Genomic DNA, 17,798 nt, shown 5'->3' with positions numbered 1-17,798 from the left:
GGCACTGGTTGGTAGCAGGCTCCACTGAAACCAAGGAGACAGCTTGCCCCCCAGACCTGTACTCTCTGGGCTGGTGGCTGGAGTAGCAGCCCTGTTGATCTCTGAATCACTTTTGGTGTCATTTCTCGCTTTTCTTGAAGGGTGATGTGAATTGGCAGCCAGGTAGCTCTATTGTCCTATCCTGCAGACTCCCAGAAGTCTGACAGTATTCCTCCATTTTGTTGTCTCTATGCCCCTCAGTTCAAACTGGCAGTGTTTCTACTGGTATAATCTTATTTCTATTCCTGGTTACTTATGAGATGACTGATTAAATCCATGAGTTGCACCCATGACCTCTTTATCAAATGACTATCCAGCTACACCCTGATGTATTCTCCAGAACATACTTCTTTTATCGTAATATGGATAGTAATTGGGTTCTACACCTAATTCCAACATGTTAGGAGTTGGGGCGGTTTCCCAACACCACCAAGGAGCAAGTCTCTGTGTACCAGCTGGGTCTCCTGCACCTCAGCTCAATTTTGACACTATTTACCCAGAGACAGCATCAGGTTCTGCAGGTTAAATGCTCAGCCCCACAAGACCGCCGTACACCCCTCTTGCCCTCTCAGGATGCCAGATGCAAGCAAGGTTGTTACCTGTGCTTCTGACCAACCGGCCACAAACTGGAGGTTCCAACAATCTCTCCCAGCTCAGGATGCCAATTGCAAGTCCAGCTTGTGGACTGTACTTCTTACTGATGGCTATAAATCAAAGGTTCTTATGACCCCTTTCTTGGGTTTGATTAATTTGCCAGAGTGGCTCATAGAACTCAGAGAAACATTTTTACATACTGGATGACTGGTTTGTTATCAAAGGATATTATAAAAGGAAGAGCCAGATGGAACAGACGCATAGGGCAAGGTATGGGGAAAGGGCGCAGAGCTTCCATGCCCTCTCCTGGTGTGTCACTCTCCCCACTTATCCAGGTATTCACCAACCAGAAGCTCTCTGAGCCTTGTCCTTTTGAGTGTTGTGGAGTCTTCATTACATAGACGTGATTGATCAAATCATTGGTCATTGGCAACTGATTCAACCTCTAGCCTTCCCTCCCTGGAGGTCAGGGGGTGGGACTGAAAGTTCCAATCCTGTATTCATGGTTGGCTTCTTTGCTGACAAGTCCCCATACTTAGGGCTTTCCAAAAGTCACCTCATTAACATAAATCCTGTTGTGGTAGAAAGGGGTTTGTTACAAATAACAAGACATCCATTTTACCTTTATGACTCTGAAAGTGATTTCAGGAACTGAGGAGTAGAGACCAAACATTATGACAAGAGAAGTTCCCGTTGCTCTTAACCCTCAGGAAATTCCAAGGGTTTTGGGAGCTGTGAGTCAAGAACCTTGGATGAAGACCAAATATGAGATATATTTTGGTCATATGAATGACCAAATGTATATTTCTTTTTTTTTAAATTGAAGTATAGTTGATGTATTGTATTATATGTACATGTTAGTTTCAGGTGTACAACATAGTGATTTGACATTTAAGCATATTACAAAATGCTCACCAGTATATATTTCTTGCAAGTTACAATATTGTAGATAGGCTAAGAATTTTCCAAATCTTTAGGTTCTGGTTCCTTTTTGCTTAACAACTCCTTTAATTTATCTCTCACCTCCTGTATACTTTAAGCAGTAAGAAGAAATCAGGCCACACCACCAACACTTTGCTTAGAAATCTCTGCAGCTAGATATCACAGTTTATCACTTTTAATTTCTACCTTCTACAGAACACTAGGAAACAGTTTGGCCAAGTTCTTTGCCACTTTATAATAAGGGTCACCTTTCCTCCAGTTTCCAATAACATGCGCCTCATTTCTGAGATCTCACTACAGTCACCTTTTAACGTTTACATTTCTACCAAGAGTCTCTCTTCAAGGCAATCTAGGCTTTTCCTAACATGCACCTCAAATATCTTCCAGCGTCCACTCATTACCCCCTTCCAAAGCCCCTTCCACATTTTTAAGGTATTTGTTACAGTAGTACCCCACTTCTCAGTACCAAAATCTGTATTAGTCTGGTGAGGATGCCGTAACAAAATATCACAGACTGGGCAGCATAAACAACAGAAATTTATTTCACACATTTCTGGAGGCTGGACATCCAATATCAAGGTGTTGGCAGGTTTGGTTGGCTTGCAAATGCCCATCTGCCTTCCCCCAACCCCTGGCAACCACCCTTCTGCTTTCTGTCTCTATGAATTTTACTATTCTAGGTACCTCATATAAATGAAATCATACAATATACAGTCCTTTTGTGATTGGCTTATTTCATTTGGTATAATGTCTTCAAGGCTCACCATACTTTTTAAAGCTGAATATACAAAAGTTTTCTATATTCCATTTTGATGGAGTCCAATTTTAAAATTTTGTCACTTACGGTTTTGGTTTCATAGCTAAGAAACTATTGCCTAATCAAAGGTCATGAAGGTTTACACCTGTTTTTTTCTAAGAGTATTATAGTTTTAGCATTTATATTTAGGTCTATGATCCATTTTGAATTAAGTTTTTAAAAATTTAATTAATTAATTAATTTTGGCTGCGTTGGGTCTTCACTGCTGCGTGTGGGCTTTCTCTAGTTGAGGTGAGTGGGGGTACTCTTCGTTGCGGTGTATGGGCTTCTCAATGCGGTGGCTTCTCTTGTTGTGGAGCATGGGCTCTAGGCACATGGGCTTCAGTAGTTGTGGCACGTGGGATCAGTAGTTGTGGCTCGTGGGCTCTAGAGTGCAGGCTCAATAGTTGTGGTGCACAGGCTTAGTTGCTCTGTGGCATGTGGGATCTTCCTGGACCATGAGTCGAACCCATGTCCCTTCCCTTGGCGCGGATTCCCTGCGCCACCAGGGAAGTTCCTTTAATTAATTTTTGCGTAAGTGAGGTAGGGGTCCAATTTCATTGTTTTGCATGTGGTTATACAACTATCCCAGCACCCTTTGTTGAGAAGACTATTTTCCCAGTGAATCAACTGTCCACAAATGCGTGGGTTATTTCTGAAGTCTCAATTCTTTTCCATGATATATACGTCTATCATTATTCTGGTACAACACACTATCTTGATTATTGTAGTTTTGCAGTCAGTTTTGAAAGCAGGAAGAATGAGTGTTTCAACTTTTTTTTTTTTTTCAAGATTCTTTTGGCTATTCTGAGTCCCTTGCATTGCCATGTGAATTTTAGGATCTGCTTGTCAATTTCTAGGGAAAAAAAAAAAAAGGCAGCTGGGATTTTTGATAGGATTGCATAGAATGTGCAGAACAAATGGAGGAGTACTGCTTATTTTAACGATATTGTCTTCTATTATTTCTTGATGACGATTTAGCTTAATTATAAACCCTGTACCTCGTTTCTTCCTATCCTCTCAGTAAGCCTAATAATTCCTTGCTCCTCCACTGGTCACTTTTCCTACTTCTAACAGTACACTTTAGCAACTGCTTCTTATTCTGCCAACTATACACATCGTCTCTTGAGTGCTTTTCCCTTTACCTCTACCTTTCCTATGTTTCACATCTTAAACTGCCAGCTGTATTTTTACCTTTATGTTGTCAACATTGGTATAAACTATGCTTCAACTACAGCAAGATTATAATTTATTAACAGGTTTGGTCTAAAAGTTGAACATCAGAAACCAGCATTTTCTAAGCTTTCTATCATAGTAATTATTCAGTTGAATCCTCTCCCAGAACTCCTATCCTTCCATCCCAATCTAGCCTAGCTCTTGGGATTTCCCTTTACTATTGAATTAGATCTAGTGAATCCTGGATAGTGATGCTGTCAGAAACCTCATTTCTATCTCATCTTTAAATTTTGAAAAAAAGCCTATGTGGGAGTTTGAGTTTATGAGTCTCTGCATATCTGAAAATGTTTTCATTTTGCTCTCTTAATGATAATTCAGCTAGGAATAGAGTTTTTTTTTTAATAAAAAAATTCTTAGAATTTGAAGTTAAAGAAATATTTCCCTCAGAAACTTGAAGGTCATTGTTATCTTCTCATATCTAGTGTTGCTGGTAAGAATTCTAATCGCAGTGTGAGTCTTACTCCTTTATGGGTCACTTTTAAAAATTATTATTATTTATTTATTTATTTTTGGCTGCGTCGGGTCTTAGGTGCGGCACTCGGGATCTTTCCTTTAGGTGTGTGGGCTTCTCTCCAGTTGTGGCATGCAGGTTCTCTCTCTCTAGTTGTGGTGCATGGGTTCCAGAGCGTGGGCTCTGTAGTTTGTGGCATGTGGGCTCTAGCTGAGGTACACCGGCTTAGTTGCTCCACGGCATGTGGGATCTTAGTTCCCCGACCAGGGATCGAACCTGCGTCCCCTGCATTGGAAGGCAGATTCTTTACCACTGGACCACTAGGGAGGTCCCTATGGGTCACATTTTTCCTTTGGAAATTCAGGATCTTCTCTTTATCTTTAGAGTTTTAACATTTCACAAAGTTGTTTTTGTTCTCTACTAATAGACATTTTCAGCTCTGGGAAATTTTGTTCCATTATTTTTGGGGTAACTTTCCATCTTTTATTTACTCTCTTTTCTCTTTCTCTTGTGGTATTAGCCCTGTTGGATAGACTTTTTATTTTTCTTATATTTTCTCTTGCAATTTCCATCTCTTTGTGTATTTCTTCTATTCTTCTTAAAATTGCACGGACTTTACCTTTCAACACTTCCAGTGAATTTATAATTTTGGCAATTTCCTATTTCTAATTTCAAGACTTACTTTTTGTTCTTGGATTGTTACTTATCTGAGTACATTATCCTTGTTTCATACCTGTAATAAAAGTTTGTGAGCATATTTTTAAGTTCTCTGAAGTTTCTTTTTCCTCTGTGGTCACATTTTCTCCTTATCCTCTCCCTCCCTTCCCCAGCCCCAAGTTACAGACTTCCCTTGAACACCTAACAGTCCCTGGTTGTCCATTCATATTTAAGATGAAGTAGTTGGATGCTGATGACGCATCTTTAGAACTTGGGAGGGTCTTGCCAACTTGCACAACTTCCCTCTAGGGTGAGTGGGTAGGAAACTGGCTATTGTCAGAATAAAGAATGCTCTACTCTTAGTCATTAAATGCTCCCCAGAGATGATGAGAAACCTTGACTTTTAGCCTGGGATAAATTCCTAGCTATTGTATCTGAGGTATAGGGAGGGTTCTGCTATTCTACATAGAGAACTTTATTTCGTGTCCTTGTTTTCAGCCCTGCTTCTCACTCTTGCTCTGTCTTGTCAGTGTCTCCAAATTTCAGCTTCTCTAAATCACTTCTGGCAGGTAGGCCTCCTTCTTCAGCTGCAGCACCCCCCCCCCACGCCTATTCCACATTATGGTTTCTTCCATTTTGTTTAATCAGACCTCACCCACTTTCTGTGTGTAAAATTAGAAAAAAAAAATCTCTTGGTGGCTCCCTTCCCATTTTCTGTTTTGTACGGGTTTCTATCATTTTTCATTCCTTTGTTAGCATTTTAATGGGGTTCCAGGAAGAAGAGGCAACGAATGCATGCACTCAGCCAGCTTTAATTAAAAAAAAAAAAAATCCTAAGTGTAGGTTTAAAAAAAGATATGTGGGGCAGAGTAGTAAATAAGAAAAAAGAACAATGGAATGACAAAAAAGAAACCAAAAAAATTTCTGTGTCTGTGATATTGACAGTACTCCCGTGCATGAATAACAATGCTTAGCATCTCACACTCTTCAGATCCCCACATTTCAGGGATGGGATAGATCTGAGACATCTCGTTCACACCCCCTTTTACAGTTACAAAAAGCAGGACCCAGGAGTAATGGGATTTTCCCAAGGTCACACACGTAGACACTGGCAGAATGGAAACTAGAAAGATGAGTCCACTTTGCTTTCCCTTCATCTCACCACACCGCTGGGGAGCAGCAGGACGAGCGGATCAGCAGTCAGATAAGAAGGATCGTGAGAACCAGTCAAAGGAAGTTGGTTTATTCCTGAGTGAAGTCGGGTGCTCGAGAAAATGAAACACTTGAGGATGCTTCATTTGGCAGGACCGAGCATCCCCCGGCAGCGGTCCTGACAGCGGCGGCCGCGTACGGACCCTCCGGAAGGGGGCGACTGTACAGCAGGCCGGGGGACGCTGGGCGGGATGGGGATGCGATGACGAATGAAGGGACGAGAACCCCGACGAGGGACGGGAAAGTGACAGTGGGGCCACGAGGGTGTGGACGCTGGCGGTGACTCAACTGCTCTCAGGGGCGTTTAGAGTTACTGATAAAACAATCGCCAGCCGGGAAAAAACACGATTCAAATCACTCTTACTTTCTTAGTGCAACGATAGCTTACTTACGGCCTTACATTAACGGTGCGTGGCTCCGACAAGGAAACCGTCTGCGCTTCGGTACCAGAAACTGGGGAGCCCGACGCCGGGCCAGCTGCCGCCCGCGAGGACTGGGACGGCCGTCCGCCCCGCCCTCCCTCCCCGGCCGCCGAGACGAACCGCGAAAAGGCCGTTGGCGGTGTCTCCCGGGCCGTGCGGGCAGCCCGAGGGCCTCCGGGCGGGAAGCCCACCTGTCCGCGGGCGCCAGGCTCCTCGGGGCGGCTAGCCCAGGGTTCTGCGTGACTGGCCCCTGAGGCAGCGGCGGAGGCGGCGGCCCACTGTCCGCGCCGCACCGCCTCCTACGGCAAGCGGGAGGAGACAGACCCGCCCGACCCGCGCCTGCCGTGTGCGCTTGTGCGCCCCCGTCTGCCGGTAGCCCAGGGCCCCCGCCCGCCAGACCCCGGAAAGCGCCCGAGGCCCGCGCGCGCCCGAGTCGCGCTCCCGGGAGGCTGCGGGACGCCGACCGGGCGCGGTCGGGCGGGGGCGGGGCTCGCGCTGACGTCAGCCAGGGGCGGGGCTGGGGAAATCGCGCAGGGGGCGGGGCGCGGTGACGTCGGGCGCCCGGGCCGAGCTGTGGCTGTGGTGGTGGCGGCGGTGGCGGCGGCGGCGGCGGCGGTGGCGGCGGCGGCGGTGGTAGTGGTGGCGGCGGCGTTGGGGGCGGCGACGGCGCCCGGGCAGCAGCGGCAGCGGCACCGGCAGCACTGAGCAGGGTGAGACGGCCGCGGTGGCGGCAGCTCGGGATCGGGCGGCGCCTGGAGCTTCCCGCCCGTTGCTGGCGCTAGGCCCCTCGGCTCTCCTCCGCCCGCTCCTCCTCACGGCCCTGGCTGGGTCCCGGCAGCGCGCCCCCGGGGAGGGCGGAGCCGTAGGTGAGGCGCGGGGACCCCTCCCCCTCCGCGCTCTGCGGGGGGGATGGGACGTCCGGGAGGGCGGCCCCACCCAGCCCACCGACGAGATCGGGGGCGGCGGCGGCGGCTGCGGGCGCCCGGCTTCTGAGGCGTGGTGTTGCGGGCGAGGTGGGGAGGTGTACGTCTCGCGGAGCCCCGGGAGGCTGGGGTGCGGTCGGCTGGGTCTGGGGTTTGAGTATTGATGTACAGCGTTGAAAGAGACGAGGATTCTGGTTTTTTTCCTGCTATGAAGTGGTCAGGTAGGAGATGGAGGCTTGGCTTCCAGAAGGAAGATGAGCTGTGGATGTTGCCTTTGAGGCAGTTCGAGAAGCTATTGCACTAGGTCTCGCACCTCTACTTTAGGATTTGGGGTCTTTTTTTCCTCCAGGCGGAGCGGGTGGGGCGTCGAGGGCGGGGAGAATCCCTCTGCTTTTGGCTCGGGGTGTGAGCGTGGATGGGTTTGGAGTTCTACACCGTTCAAGAAGAGCGAGATCTTGGGTTAGACAACTTCCTTCTGGCAGCAACATTGGGGAATAGGTCCCAGTACACTTAGTTCCTTAAAGGCGTTATCTTCCAGTCTTTCTTCTGTGCCTGAACGATCTCTATGCCACCTCGTTTTCAGAGCTCTATCCTGGCCCCTTAAGAGAGGGCCTGAGGATCAGGTGGTTGCTTTGGAAGACACGTTTCTGAGGAGTAGTCGCACGTGGTTCTGGTTGACTGCTTTGGATGGATACAATGAACAATTTGAATAGTTCTGTTGGCGCTAATTATGCGAAACATGCTTAAATGTTTTGAAGCACAACTGTCTTTATAACTCATGTGTTAGTAAACCTTGACAGCTATTTTGTGTTTAATTGTTGTAAAGTTACACTTAATTAACAATTATTGGAGATTTCTAAAATTTATCAATTGCACATGTCTTTATTAGACACTTTAAAAGTGAAGTGGAATAATTTTTTTTTTGGTAGGTCCCTCAATTTCTCAGAAACGTTCTTGGAGTCAGGTGCTTTTAAAATGCTCTTTAGTAACATTTTGGGGGGCATGTGTCTGTCGTATAGGGAGATGTTACTAAGAGTAAACAATGTTCAACGTTCTTCACTTCAGTGTTTCACAACCTAGAACATTGAATCAGAATCTTCTTTTCTGGATTCCTGCTCCCTATTAGATTACAGTATTCACTGGCCTTACCTATCAGTTAATATCATTTAAGCTATTTCTTCCTCGGAAAACAGGCCCTGAGATTGACATTTGTTATATAATGGATGGAAGTAGGCATGACTCTCAGTAATTCATTTATGGAGGAAGGGAAACCGTCATGAAATGGAGTTTAAGCAGTGACTTTCCAAAGGCTTACTCAATTTATTTGGGAACTTAGCCAGGGAAGTGCTTTCCCATAACCTGAGAGAGAAATATACAGAGTGAGTGTCAGTAGGTGCCTTTTTTTAACATGCCTACTTAATGAGCAGATTATTCTAGCAAATATTTCTGCTTGACAAAATTTGTAGGAAACAGATGATATAATAGCTATTAAGTGAGAAAGGGTGTGGTCCAATTTGTAATTATAAACTAAAGATTTAATTGTATTCCGACAGGTCAAATTATAAGTTGGTATAATAATAGTTTTGATATTGGATTAGTCACTTAGAAGGAAAGATTAAAATTCACATAATCTGGTTTTGGCTTATAAATTATACTTTGATTTAATGGGGTACACATGGGGACAAATGTGAACTAAAATAGCGGTGAAACTTTGTATAGTGCTAAAATGACATTTCCATGGCTGACAGTGGGATGTGATTCTTCTTGTTGGAATGCAATCATATGATTTGGGGAAAATGTAGGGTAGAAGTGTTCTATTTCTCTTTAGAATTTCTTAAGACTGAGAAAACTGGTATGTTTTATTTTTCAAGAAATGTGGCTTGCTAGTCATTACTGTGATATCTTAGTTAAGTCTACTGGGGTGTCCCCCCCTTTTTTTAATTACTAAAGTCAGATAAGTATGTCATTGTGTTAATTCAACGTTAGTACTAGAAACAAAAGTGAAAATTCCCATAGCAACAACTGCTCTTTTTCTATGCTATGTTTATGCTTTTAGAAGTAGTATAAGAGCTGTTAAATGTGCGTTTTGCACATTCTGTGTAAAACACATTGATGGAGGAAGAGCAGGGAATGAAGTATTTTGGCTAATCCAATAATAAACAATTTTAATAAACAATTTTCAGAGAAATATAATGTAATAAAGTAAATTAAGCATAAAGGTTATGTGGAATATAGTTTACTTCTATGGCTTTTCAAAATGTGAGCCTGGAGGTGCTGATTCATTCATGTATTCATTCAACAGTTATTTATTGAGTATGGTTCTGGGTACTTTTTTTAGCCTTTGGGAATACAGTAGTGAACAAAGCTGACAAAAATTCCCACCTTCATGGAACTTACCTTCTGGACACCTTCTTGGGAAATGAAGAGGAATTCAGCAAAGGAGATTAATAAGAGGTTATTGAGGAAGGAGGAAAGCCAGGAGAGTGTGATGTACTACAAATGAAGGAAAGGAAGTTTTCAAGGAGGAGGGAATGGTCAACTGTGTCATTGCTTAAAGATGTGTCAGACTGTTGGGTAAGAAAGAATTCTGCCTGATTATAATGTCTAATAACAGAGAAATGACTAAATGCTTTTTAGTGTGAGATGAGACAAATGTAAGAATCTTTCAGTTTTTTACTTCCTTCGACTGATTTTTAAAAACATATATATTTCATTCTTTATTCTTTTCAGAACAAAATATGCAACCTGGGAGTTTATACTTGTACTAAGGAGAGGTATGACACTGTTGTTACTAATTATATGGACACTTATTTTTTTAATACATGTATCAAATCAGAAGTTATAAAAGCATACAGGGAAAAAACTAAGTCTCTTCTGTCCCATCCAGTTACTCCTGAAGGCAGACACTGTTTCCAGTTTCTTGTTTTTCCTAACCAGTGAAATTTTGTGCAATAACACGGCATTTAGTATTTTTATCCCCTATGTATTTTTTTTTGCAGGCTTAATATTTGTTTTTATAATTTAAGTCTAGCTATCTGCAGACCTTTTTTTTTTTTTTTAAATAACAGCTTTATTGAGAGACAATCCACATACCATACGATTCACCCATTAAAGTGTACAATTAAATTCTTTTGGTACATTCATCACCACGATCAATTTTAGAACATTTTCATCCTCCCAGAAAGAAGCCCCAAACTCATTAGCAGTCATTCCCCTGACCTTTGGTTTTAAAGCTCTCTTTTTTTAAAAAAAATTAATTTATTTTTGGCTGCGTTGGGTCTTCGTTGCTGCGCGTGGACTTTCTCTAGTTGCGGCGAGCGGGGGCTATTCTTTGTTGCGGTGTGTGGGCTCTAGGTGTGCAGGCTGAGCAGTTGTGGCTCGTGGGCTCTAGAGCGCAGGCTCAGTAGTTGTGGCGCACGGGCTTAGTTGCTCCGTGGCATGTGGGGTCTTCCCAGACCAAGGCTTGAACCCATGTCTCCTGCATTGGCAGGTGGATTCTTAACCACTGACCACCAGGGAGGCCCTGACCTTTGGTTTTAAGTAAAGTATTGTTTTGCGTATTATGTGGGGAAAACGTTTGTGAATTACTTTGTTTCCAGTTAAATGGTAGTGAAGCCATTTAGTGTTACTTTTAATATTCTCTGATTGAATAGAAGCATAGGTTTGTGTAAAAGTCAAATTAGTTAGTGGTTTATTTAGTTGCATGAATGGGCTCATAGGATGGATTGTAGGAAGATCTGAGATGAGATCTTAAGGATAAGTAGTATTTGGCCAGATGAAAAGGATGCAAGCAGAGGGAACAGCATGTGCAGGACCCAAAGGCAAGAAAGCTGTAGGGCAAGTAGAGTGATCTGAAGATAGTTTGGTCTGGCTGGAATGTTGAGTGCTAGTGTGAGGTGTGGGCATCACTTCTCCTTTCTGTGAAAAAGTGTGTTGTCTTAAAAAGGCAAAATAATTACATGATTAATTTGCTTAAACTGTTTGTGGATTGCTGTCACTTCCTAGCTGTATAACTTTGGATGAGAAACTTTATTGTCTAAAACTCAGTTAAACTCTCATTAGATGAGAATAATAGTCCTATCTGATGTGATTGTTGTGAAGAATAAATGAGCTAATGCTCATAAAGCTTTTAATAAGATGCTTGGAATACAGTAAGTACTCAATAAAAATCAGCTGCCCTGAGGATGACATTGTGGTGGTGGTGATTTTGATCATGGTGACTTTGATGATGGTGATAATGATCGTGAAGTATGGAATTCCTTAGGATATTTTGGAGCCCCAGAGAGTGCTCGGGAGACTGGAAAAGGATCTGTCATTTTAACTTTTTCCGGGGAAGAAGGAAGTGAATACCAAAAACTTTAGACCAGCACTGTTTAATAGAACTTTGTGTGATGATAGAAATGTTCTATCTTTGACCATCAGATACAGTAGCCACTAGTTACATGTGCTTTTTGAGCACTTGAAATGTGGCCAGTGTGACTGAGAAACTGTATTGTTAATTTTATTGCAATTAATTTAAATAGCCACTGTGACTAGTGGCTACTGTTTAGGGCAGCACAGTTACACACTTACAGATTGAGGAATCTAATTCAATTATGGCAATATTTTAGAACAGATTATTTAAAAAGTTAAAAAGTAGTTTTAGAAGCCTTGTCAGGGGAAAGGTGATTGCTGGGATACAGCATGGATTCACTAGGTTACATCAGACAATAATTCTAGTTTTCTAGAACTGACATGGTTCCCAGACTGATAAATAAAGGAAATGTAGTAGTTGTAATGTGTCTAGACTTCAGTTAGATCTTTTTATGCTGTCTTTGTGGAAAATATGAAAAATTATGTCCTAGATTTCATGAGAACAGGGACTGTCATTTGTTCTCTACTAAGCAAATAACAGATACTTACTAAATATTTGATGACTGAATGGAGAATGGTACAATTAAGTGCAGTCACAACTAGTTGTAAATGGCTAGACGCAGAGAATGGAGATCTGCTTACTGCAGAAGATGGGTTAGGGCAGGGGTCCCCAACCCCTGGGCTGCACGGCAGGAGGAGGTGAGAGGCGAGCGAGCGAAGTGTAATCTGCCGCTCCCCACCGCTTGCATCACCACCTGAACCATCCACCAGCCCCCCGACCCCCACCCCGGCCGTGGGAGAATTGTCTTCCATGAAACCAGTCCCTGGTGCCAAAAGGTTGGGGACCTCTGGGTTAGAGGAACTGGTGTTAGCTGCCTCATCCAGGTTTATAGTATTGGAAAGATCCAGGAGTGGTGGCGTAGAAGATAGTGGCGATGTAAGCTAGCTGCCAGCATATCCTCGCTGAGTGTGGAGGGTGTCCAGGTCATCACTAGCTGATAGTGAAGAGGTGGAGGTAGAAGACTGTGTTACTGAGTAGCATGAAAATCAGAGTAACAAGGATTTTATATGAGGTTCAGGAATAGTGGTCTGGAGGTGGCAGTGGAAGAAAGAAGGGTAACTGCCTCGTTTCCCAATATTGGGTGTGCCACGTGAGAGACTTCATAGCCTCCACCTGAAAGGGCTGCATGGGAAGAGGCATCCTGGGAAAGCCAGCTATCAGTGAAGGCAGAGAGGTACTGAGAACTTTTAGAGGAGTTTCTTAGTAATGGAATGAAGTTCCTTGAGGGTGTATTTCCCCACCCAACTGGCTTCTTCTTTTTGTTTTTTAATATTTATTTACTTATTTGGCCGCGTCAGGTCTTAGTTGTGGCATGCGGGATCTAGTTCCCTGACAAGGGATCGAACTGGGACCCCCTGCGTTGGGAGCACGGAGTCTTAACCACTGGACCACCAGGGAAGTCCCCCAACTGGCTTGTTTTTATCATCACTTAAACTTTAAGAAAAGTCTCTCATTTTTGACAACAGATTCTTCTCCAACTTCATACTTTCTTTGCCTTTTGCTTTAAGTTGCTTTGCTCTTTGCTTTACAGCCAGAATTTTTTGAGAGAGTTGTCTACGTTTGCTTTATGTTTCCCTTTCTTCACCTGTAATTTTCTTCTCAATCTATTTGTCTTGTTTCTGTTGCCACAATTCCACTGAAATGTTTGCTGGGATTACTAATGGCTTTCTTTAAATACACTGGCTATTTTTCTATCCATTTATTTAACCTCTTAGCATCTGTACTAGTTGTCTATTGCTATGTAACAAATTACCCCCAAACTTAACTTAAAACAACAAACATTTATTGTTTCACAGTTTCTTTGGCAGGTATCTGGATTTGGTGTGTGAGATTCAGGGTCACTCATAAGGCTGCACTCAGATGTTGACTAGGACTGGTCATCTCAAAGCTCAGCTCGGGGAGGGTCTGAGTCCGGCTCAGTCATGTGGCTCGTGGCAGGCCTGAGGTCCTTGCTGGCTGTTTGATGGAGAAATCAGTCTCTTTGCCATTTGGGTCTCTGCACAGGATTACTCACAACATGGGTCGAGCCCTATATCAAGGAGATTGAGGAGGGGAGTTACTAGCCAGTCTTTTTGTGACCTAACCTCAGAAGTGACAGTCTGTCACTTTTGCTGTATCCTGTTCATTTGAAGGGGGTCACTTGGTCCGGCACAGGCAAGAGAGGATTCCACAAGAGCATGGATACTCAGAGGTAGACATCATTCAGAGCCATTTTTAAGATTGCCCACTACAGCTGTGTTTGACACAGTAGATTTCTCCTTCCTTTGTAAAACTCTCGCTTCTTTTGGGATCTTTAGATTATGCTTCTGTTCTCCTTCCTGGTTCTCTGGACTCTCTTTCCAGTCACCTTTGTTGAATATTTTTCTACCATTCATTAAATGTTTGAATTTCTCTGGCTCATCTCATTTTCCTTCTTTTTTTTTTTTTTAGTACAAACCTTTTATTTTTATTTTTTTTACATCTTTATTGGAGTATAATTGCTTTACAATGGTGTGTTAGTTGCTGCTTTGTAACAAAGTGAATCAGCTATACATATACATATATCCCCATATCCTCTCCTTCTTGCATCTCCCTCCCACCCTCCCTATCCCACCCCGCTAGGTGGTCACAAAGCACCGAGCTGATCTCCCTGTGCTATGCAGCTGCTTCCCACTAGCTATCTGTTTTACATTCGGTAGTGTATATATGTCCATGCCACTCTCTCATTTCGTCCCAGCTTACTCTTCCCCCTCCCCGTGTCCTCAAGTCCATTCTCTACGTCTGTGTCTTTATTCCTGTCCTGTCCCTAGGTTCTTCAGAACCTTTTTTTTTTTAGATTCCATATATATGTGTTAGCATACTGTATTTGTTTTTCTCTTTCTGACTTGACTTCACTCTGTATGATAGTCTCTAGGTCCATCCACCTCACTACAAATAACTCAATTTCGTTTTTTTTTATCGCTGAGTAATATATTCCATTGTATATATGTGCCACACCTTCTTTATTCATTCATCTGTCGATGGGCATTTAGGTTGCTTCCATGACCTGGCTATTGTAAACAGTGCTTCAGTGAACATTGTGGTACATGACTCTTTTTGAATTATGGCTTTCTCAGGGTATATGCACAGTAGTGGGATTGCTAGGTCATATTCTATTTCATTTTTCATCTGTATGCTGAGTATTCATTTTCCTGTCTTCAGCTTTTACCTCTTTTGTGTCTAAGGGCTATTGTTTTCCAGGATTTCCACTTGGATGCCCCTTACACTCAGCACATCCAAAACTAAATGTATGATTCCTCTCTTTTCTGATGTTCCTTAATTTGTTAAATGACACTACCAGTTGTTCAAGCCGGAAATACATGTAGTGTTCTTGATTTTCCCTCTCCTGCAACCTTCCATTTTACTATTCCCTATGGACTTTGTAAGTCATTGCTGTCCAGTGATGGTGTGAATGTTTTTATGAGGTACTGCATCCCCTGTTGTGTTCCAGGCATTGAATGAGTAATTTTTAAGTTTCCTTCCAATCTTGAGATGCTGTGTTGCTAGCTATTGAAGGTTTTTAATTAGGAGACACATGATCAGAGCTGTGCTTTAGAGATACAGCAACTCTTGAACACTTTAAAGAGTTTATTTTTTAGAGCAGCTTTAGGTTTTCAGCAAAATTGAGTGGAGGTAGAGATTTCCCATAGAATCCCTGCCCCCATCCATGCATAGCCTCCCCCATTATCAGTCTCCCACCAGAGTGGGACATTTATTATAACTGGTGAACTTTCATTAACACATCACTGTCACCTGAAGTCCATATGAACTCTCATTTTTAGTGGTTCACCCAGAATGAAGCTAAACCTTGTATTCCTTTTAGCTTTCTTTAATATGGTGTGCTGCGAGATGAATAGACAATGGTTTCCATCTGACAGCCCCTTTATGTGTGTGTATATATATTCTTTTCATTTTTTCCTTCTTTTTTGTTTAAAAGCCCTTTTCATGGAAATTAGGTAACTCATTGTCTGAACTTCAGTTAAACATCTCTGAAATTGTGAAAACATTTCACGAAGTAGAAGTTCTTGAAACATAAACATTCCCTTAAACATAATTTTATTATGGGAATATAACTTATCAATTGAAGGAATTAATTCCCTCTTGAAGCCCTTCTTGAATGTAACGCACATTGAGAAAAGTGTATAAAACAAATGTATAGTTTGAAAACTTATGGAATAAACACTGGTATAACCATCATCTAGGTCAAACATTAGGACCTTGCCAGCGTTCTAAAAACTTTCTTTGCCTCTTACCAATCACAACCCATTCCTTCCCCTATAAAGGTAACTACTGTCCTGACTTTCACGGGAATCATTTTCTTGCTTTTCTTCATATAATTCTATTATTTAGTTTTATCTGTTTTCCAACTTTATATACATAGAATCATGTTGTATATATTCTTTTATGTCTGGCTTCTTTGACTCAACATTTTGTGAGATTTAGATTTGTTGTGTGTAGCAGTGGTTTAGTCATTTTCATTGCCAAATAGTATTCTGTTCATCACAACTTATTCATTATTTTAATGATGGATATTTAGGTTGTTTCCAGTTTGGGGGCATTATGAATTATGCCACTATGACCGTTATTACACAAGTCTTTTGGTGCATGTATTTTTGATGCTTTCATAGCCAGGAATAAAAGTGCTCAGTGATAGGGGGCTTCCCTGGTGGCGCAGTGGTTGAGAGTCTGCCTGCCGATGCAGGGCACACGAGTTCGTGCCCCGGTCCGGGAAGATCCCACATGCCGCGGAGCGGCAGGGACCGTGAGCCATGGCCGCTGAGCCTGCGCATCTGGAGCCTGTGCTCCGCAACGGGAGAGGCCACAACAGTGAGAGGCCTGCGTACCGCAAAAAAAAAAAAAAAAGTGCTCAGTGATAGAGTATGCATATGTGCAGTTTTACTAGATAAGTGCCAACTATTCCTATGTAGTTGTACAAACTTACATGCCCTGAAGCAGTATTTGAGAGTTTCTTTTTGTTCTGCATCCTTGCCATTATTGTCAGTGTTATTAATTTCAGCCATTCTGGTGGATTGATTTATAGTGGTATCTTATAGTTTTAATTTGCATTTCACCAGTTACAAATGAGGTTAAATACCTTTCTGTCTTTTGGTCATTTGGAGAACCTTTCGTGAAGTGCTTATTCAGATATCTTGCTCAGTTTTCTGTTGGATTTTCTTTCTTTTTCTAATTAATTTATAGGAGTTATGTATTTTGGAAATGAGCCCTTCTTTGCTTATTTGTGTCGCGAATATTTCCACTCTGCTCTATGGTTTGTTGTTTTGTTCTCTTAATGGTGTCTTTTGAAGAACTGGATTCTTAATTTTAGTGTAGTCCAGTTAATATTTTCCTTTATATGGTTAGTGCTTTTTATGTCCTGTTTAAGAAATCTTTTCCTACTCTAAGGTCATGAAGTTACTCTTTTGTTATTTTCTGGAAGTTACCTTTCTCATATAGCAGCATGATCTGCCTATAATTGATTTTTGCATATGCTGTGAGGTTTATTTTTTTCCCATTTGGTTCCTGATTTTCTCAGCATCATTTATTGACAGTTCCTTCCTTTTTCAACTGCTTTGTAATAAATTGAGGCTCTCTGTTGTGTTTTACTGATTTCTCTATCTTGGTCCAGTGCCAGTCTGTCTTAGTTACTATAGCTTTATAATAAGTCTTCATACCTGGTAGAGTAAGTGCTCCCACCTTGTTTTTTTCCAGGAATGTCTTGACATTAATTGTCGGTCAGCGACTGTCATGGTCAGTAACAGGAGTGGTATCAGCATAGAGACATATAGACATCAATGGAATTAAGTAGAGAGTCCAGATATAAACACACACATATGGTTAATTAATTTTCAACAAAGATGGGAGGGTAATTCAGTGCAAGCAAGGATAGACTTTTCAACAAAGGGTACTACAACAGTTAGATCTCAGTATGCAAAAAAAAATGAACCTCAAGCCTCACCGCATAGGAGAGTCTTTGAGACCTTGGGTTAGATATGACACCAAAAACATGACTCATAAAAGAAAAATATTGATAAATTGGCTTTTATCAAAATTAGAAAATTTTGCTTTTCAAAAGAATTCATTAAGAAAATACAAA

At 42.3% G+C, this 17,798-nt stretch overlaps 2 protein-coding genes across 11 annotated transcripts in view; one reads left to right on the top strand and one right to left on the bottom strand.

Annotated features, from left to right (window-relative positions):
• Window positions 1-6,792, bottom strand: part of RAD52 (RAD52 homolog, DNA repair protein) — a 58,967-nt gene extending 52,175 nt beyond the window's left edge. The window contains exon 1 of one of the 2 annotated variants that reach the window (XM_033404169.2): window positions 6,320-6,792. The gene's annotated coding sequence lies outside the window, so the exon portion shown is untranslated. The remainder of the gene's footprint in view (window positions 1-6,319) is intronic. The other variant, XM_049694846.1, reaches the window with a different exon arrangement.
• A 116-nt stretch (window positions 6,793-6,908) lies between these two features.
• Window positions 6,909-17,798, top strand: part of ERC1 (ELKS/RAB6-interacting/CAST family member 1) — a 393,839-nt gene continuing 382,949 nt past the window's right edge. For 7 of the 9 annotated variants that reach the window (XM_033404157.2, XM_004278987.3, XM_049694824.1 and 4 more), the window contains exon 1: window positions 6,909-7,059. The gene's annotated coding sequence lies outside the window, so the exon portion shown is untranslated. Of the gene's footprint in view, window positions 7,216-17,798 lie in introns of all 9 variants that reach the window. The other 2 variants (XM_049694823.1, XM_049694821.1) reach the window with 2 other exon arrangements.

This window comes from Orcinus orca, chromosome 11 (assembly GCF_937001465.1).
Source record: "Orcinus orca chromosome 11, mOrcOrc1.1, whole genome shotgun sequence".
In the NCBI taxonomy this organism is placed as follows: domain Eukaryota; kingdom Metazoa; phylum Chordata; class Mammalia; order Artiodactyla; family Delphinidae; genus Orcinus; species Orcinus orca.
This window is presented reverse-complemented; position numbering and strand designations above follow the sequence as displayed.